Genomic DNA, 6000 nt, shown 5'->3' with positions numbered 1-6000 from the left:
GAGCAACGCGTTAAGCTCACGGGCCACCTGCCGCAGTCTTCCTTCTCACCTTTATATAAACACGGAGAACACGATGAAACACAATAGAAATTTTGCCTCTCAAGCATGGTACCCTGGTTAGGCCAGGCTGGATGCAGCGGCAGTAGGGTGGTTAGGGTGGCGCCAGGACCAGAGCGGCTGTGCGTGTGATTGGTCGTTTGCTTCCCCACCTCCTGGTCCTTTCGCCAGGGATGACGTCTAGACCAAATGACGACAAAAGGAAGTGCCGCAAAATATGGCCCCTGAACATGTAGACCAACCTGAGCTCTCACGACACAAGCGCACTTTTTCATTTTTACTGCCGTGCATAGAAAGCATGGAGTGGTATGATAGGCGGCTGCCGGAGGGATCAATAATGACAAATTTTATCCTGCATTGCCATGGTGAAATTCAATGCGTGCATGGCCGTACTTCAATAAAAAAATAAAAACTCTACTTTCTCCTGAGAAGCAGTATGGAAGGTTTAGTACAATTACCGCGGTGTATTCCACATTTTGTGAAGTACAAAAAATGGCTCCTTGCTAAAGTCTGCACTTTCACTGATTCACGCTCTAATTACTCCTTAAAATCAGCGCTTTTCGTCATCCGTTTGTCGCACCTACTTCCGTATACCGTACTTTGCGATGGCATCGAACATCGATCGAAGCACGTCCTATATTAAAAACTTTTCATTTCATCGACAGAACTAAGGAAGTTTATGACTCTACTTGTCATTCCGCTTCCCAGCAACACTTGGCCGGAGGCTCATGGTCATTTGTCACTTGGACCGCTTTGGGTCGTAATAGATTCCTGCTCTGCGAACTAATTCCCCTGCGGAAATCCAGCAAAACTTATCCAGCTGGGACAGCTTGTCTTTTGCAGAGCCAAGAAATAAAAAGAAGCCGTCAGAATATCAATATTTTTATTTCAGTTTCTACATGAAAACTGGGCATGGTGAGAAAAAGCAGTGAATGATACACCGCTTCACAGGCCTCACCACCCTTACAAGTCCGCAGTTGTCACGAGGCAAAAACAGCCACTGCTAAAAAGTGAATGCAAGTGTGCTTTTGAAGAACAAGTTTGACCAAAACATATCTGGTAATTGTCAGCAGTAATTATTAGCAAAAGACAGTGAGGCTATAACACAGAGTGGCACAGTACGCGCAGACGCTTGGCATCACCGTAGCACAGATAGCTGAATAAAGCTTTTTTGGATGGCAGACAAAAACATAATATTCACTTAGTCACTGAATGAGGTATTGAGGAACTTAGCTTAACATACAAAATCCATTGTTAGTTCTGCATTTCGGTAGTGCAAAGCTACACTGCAATCTGACATCGTACGATGAGTGGCGGCATGTAATTGGTACAATTCTAGAAATAAATGAATCGCCCTTTTTTAACACTGTTTTATAAAAACATGGAAATCTGTAGTCAAATAATTTATTGACTGGTACAATATTTTAATGTAGGCAAATGTGTCTAGTAGGCGAATCATAGGACCTGTTGGCAATTGCCCGAAGAATTTTCTTTTGCAATGTTTCCAGATTTAGGACGTTAGATACCGTTGTGTGCCCCAGACAAGGAAACAATAGCTGAAGTGGGACTAGAAAAATGCATAATACAAAGTACTTTTAGTTTTGACAGGTAAAGTATACCTGTTAGGCAACGTAATTCCGACGATTCTAGAAAGTGTTGATGCAAGGTTACTAACCTGTGCATCCCATGCCATCGTACATGCTGAACGTCACACCCAATGATTTAAAGGTGTCCACGTTCTCGATTACACTGCCACTGAGGTATAGCAAGGGGCGATGAAATACTTGTTCTCTTTTAGGAAGGAAGAGTACTGCTTTCGTTTTCTCTTTGTTTATCTTTAGTGAGTTAACTGATGACCATGTGGCACGTGATAAGAGCGTATGGTTAGCGGTATCTAATAAGCGGAATTACATCATTGGAAGAAAAGAATAAGCTGGTGTCGTCTGCATATATAATATATTTTTGCATGGTTACTGATGTTAGTGATATCATTTATATATATATTGAACAGTAGTGGCCCCAAAATGCTACCCTGAGGGACGCCATTCGAAATTCGCAGAATCTGTGAAGAGGAATGATTAATCACCACATATTGAGACTGTGAATATAGATAAGATTTAATTAGGCTTAGAGCATGCCCGCGTATTCCGTAGTGCTCCAGTTTTGCATAAAGAGCATAAATAAAGATGCACTATTGTTAAATGAGCGTTAATAAAGAGCATGGTGGCCGAGGCCAACCTGAATAGAAGGCCGAAGCGACGCAAGCAAGTGTTGTAGCTGGAGCGCCAATGTACCGTGATGTTTCTGATTCCTGCTTGATTGGCGTAGCTAAGGCATCATACCTGAATCATGTTTCCTAATGCTTGAAATTAATCAACTTGATGTCTCATACATAATGATAATTTTAACTAACAGGTCATTGCCGAAAAATTCAGACACACACACACACATACACACACACACACTCAGTAAGTGGAGAAGCAGAACTGCAAAGCGACCAAATTTTTTTGATAGCGGTAAGGCATGCAATTCTCCATAATGGTATCTATACCCCTTTAAACCACCAAAAATAGTAAAAAATGAGGATTTATCGTGCATAGGCTAAGTTTCTATCAAACCTAGCACTGGTTTGTTCAAAGAAATATTATTCGTGCACACGTATAGGAAGGGCCGATTCGCTTTACGCATAAGGCAACTCTAACGTCCTTTAGCGCCACCTCTATCCCAGAATGCATATGACGTGCTGAAAGAGGAGCTGTAGAGGCGTGTCCAGACCAGAAGCAAAAATTTTCCCCGGCGCATTCCATGTGCACCTGTCTAAGCGGAGTAGGTGGTGGCCTGCTACTCACTTAAATAGCGGAATCCGCAGCAGGAGAGACCCGAAGTAGAAAAGAGTCACAGCGTTCGACCAGAAAAGCTCCTTCCCTCCGTAGTGCAGAACGAGGCAGTAGAAACGCCAAGGACTGCTCAAACGTCTCCTGCAGAAGCGCATTTCGTAAAACTGTGCTAAATGCAGCGAGGTTGATATACTCGTTCTAAAATAAGGTCCGCACAGTGAAGCTTAGAGTATGAAAGGCAAATTTTTATGGATAAGAGTTGGCCAAATGGGCCTTACTTTTTCGCGTTGGTGGCAATGAACACTAGTTGTCGGCACGCCGTGAGCTTGAGTACGCTGTGACACAGCGATTAACAAATGCTCAAGCCCAGACTGCTACTTATATAACGTATACCATGAATATATATAACGTCGCCTCGCGGTCGTAAGCACGTCACAAACCATAACGTACGTGCGTTAAGAACACGTTATGGGCTTGTTTGGCAACATGGCGTCACTCTTACCCACGTGTCCATGTATAAGCAACGATTAGCCCTTGTTTTTTTCGATAATTTGGAAATTCAAGCGGTTCACCCTAATCACATGCAATGTACGTTTTCGTCATAGCAACGACATCGGGCCAACCAGTCTGCCAGTTACTGCAATTTTTCTTATTTTATGATTTTTTTCTTCTTTGAAACTCAGAGACTGGTAATGCAACAATGCAAGTTATTCATAACTACAAAAAAAAAGTTTATTCAATACATCACTGATGCCCTTTGATTTATTGTCCCATTGTCGCGCCACGATGTTTATGTCCACTTGTGGGACGCTACGGCACGGCAAACTAAAAGTCTCGTGGTTGTTTTGTTTAGAGCGTGAGCAACGGATAGAGCGATGTGTACGCAAGCTTACTGTGTAGGCCTATCTAAACGGGCCTATTAGCAGTGAAGCCTGTAAAGCAGAAATGGCAGCGAATCTTAGTGGCTTATAACTGCCCGTATCTATAGCGCAAAAGAACGATCCTTGTGCGAAGCAGGCCTTTAGAATACTTTACACGCATGGTTTGCGTATCCACGTTGTTGAGACAGTTAAGCCAAAAACGTCCTCTCGACCCTTTGTGGACGAAAGTTGTACAAACGTGAATTGTTATCCTGTACACTAGAAAAGAGACATCAAATTTTGGATAGTACAACACAAAGAGTGTTAAAATTTACTTTTTAATGCAGAATATAAACCTTAGCTGGCACATATGCACAGAGCAGGGACATAAAATCCCTCGCTGCAAAAGCTAACCGATGAGGCAGCACAACCTAATGTTTCAACGCGCGTAGTGCTACATCTAGAGATTACAGACTGATCTTGAATTTTGCTATTCATTTATTTCATATTTACTCTCATAGACGAGTTCTGCTGTCTTAAGGCGTTCAGAAACTACCCTAAACTGTTAATTTTATTTGTGCGCCATTGTCATTTCCTGCAAAGAAACCTTGGACATTCACTCATGTATTTCTATATTTACTTCCCAATTTATTTACCGTACATTCATGCAGTACCAGAAGGTACGATGGCAGGGAGGAATGAACGACTTAAATGGGACACTACCATGGCGTAGGTGAGAAACAAGCCGCTATTATTGCTTTAATATGACGTATTTCTCTTCGCGGTGAGAGCCGCTTTGGGACGTGAAACCCCCGCTAACTAAACCATTTTCACAGCGAGACCTTTTAAAGGATTGTTCTTTGGATTTCGCGTAGTACTAGCAGCAGCAGTAGGAGTAGTTTGCTGAACGGAGGGTGGCTGCCACGAGAACCATAAGTAGGGTGGCTGCCGTGGATGAGGTGGTATGACGAGATAGGAAGAATGCGCAACCGGAGGCCGGCTGCTGAAGGTTGTCGTGGAAGGACGAGAGTATGTCTAGGTTGGCCGGAGGGTGGCTGCCAGGGAATTCACTTTCCGGGTGGAAACCTTGGATACGAGGTATGATGGCAGTGCAAGAGCGCACAACCTGAGTCTCGCTACCACTAGAATCGACAGGAGGGTGGTTACCACTGTGGGAGGAAATACAGAAAGAGCTGAGGAATGCGCAGTCGGAAGGTGGTTGCCACATGTGCCACCACATGCGCCACATGTGCCACCATGGTACCATGGAACTAGGTGGCTCTAGCGACAGTGGAGGAACGAGTAACCGGAAGAGGCTTAAGGTTGAAGGAGGAGGGTATGGCGTGTGTAGTAATGTGCAACCGGAGATGGGTGGAACAGGGAAGAGATGGTTACCGTGTAAGGAGGAGGATGTGCAATAGCGAAACCATGTGGTCTAGTACGTGTGGATCAAACGTAAAGAAACCAGCAACAAAAACTGGAACACAGGAAGATGAAGTACGCATGACAGCGCTACACTAACAATTGATTTTTTTATTTAAAGATGGCCGACCCTGGCCACCAAACAAAACATGCGTATTATTCGCCCAAAATACCCACGTGGAACGTAATCTTAAACAAGCTCTGCCTTCAGGCAGCCAGTGCGCAGACAAAATGTTTTCTTTCTTTCATTCCGACACGCGCACACACTTTTTTATGTAGCTTTAATTCTTTATTCGTAAGTTCATAGGTGGTGCACTGACGCACGTGTCCCTTCCTTGCAGGCTAATGTGAATGGTTTCCGGTATCTGTTTCGTCTCTGTATGTTTATTTTTCCTAGTACGGAAATCTTATTAAAAGCCGGGGCGTTGTACATTGTTTACAGTGACGCGGAAGGTGATTCGGATGCGACACATTTTTCAGATAATTATTATTTACACATGCCCGGTCAATTACTCCTCTTCAAGGCCGACCCGTGTGTACCCTACCACATGAGAGCGATACGTTGTACCTGGCACGTGTAGCACATCTAAAAAGGCTTGTTGGCATGCTTGACAAACTTGAAATGCTTCATGAAAAAAAAACAGATTTCAGCTCTAATGACATGCTTGGCATGCTTGACGTGTCTAGCGGCTGCACTGTCAAGCACGCCAACCAGTTTGTAGAATGTTCTACCACCGTGCCATGTACAACATATCTTTCTCTTGTGGCAGGGTGTATGCGGGTCAGTCTTGAGGATTCGAGATTGTCCGAGCATGCAAAAATAA

Source organism: Amblyomma americanum, chromosome 7 (genome assembly GCF_052857255.1).
Source record: "Amblyomma americanum isolate KBUSLIRL-KWMA chromosome 7, ASM5285725v1, whole genome shotgun sequence".
In the NCBI taxonomy this organism is placed as follows: domain Eukaryota; kingdom Metazoa; phylum Arthropoda; class Arachnida; order Ixodida; family Ixodidae; genus Amblyomma; species Amblyomma americanum.
This window is presented reverse-complemented; position numbering follows the sequence as displayed.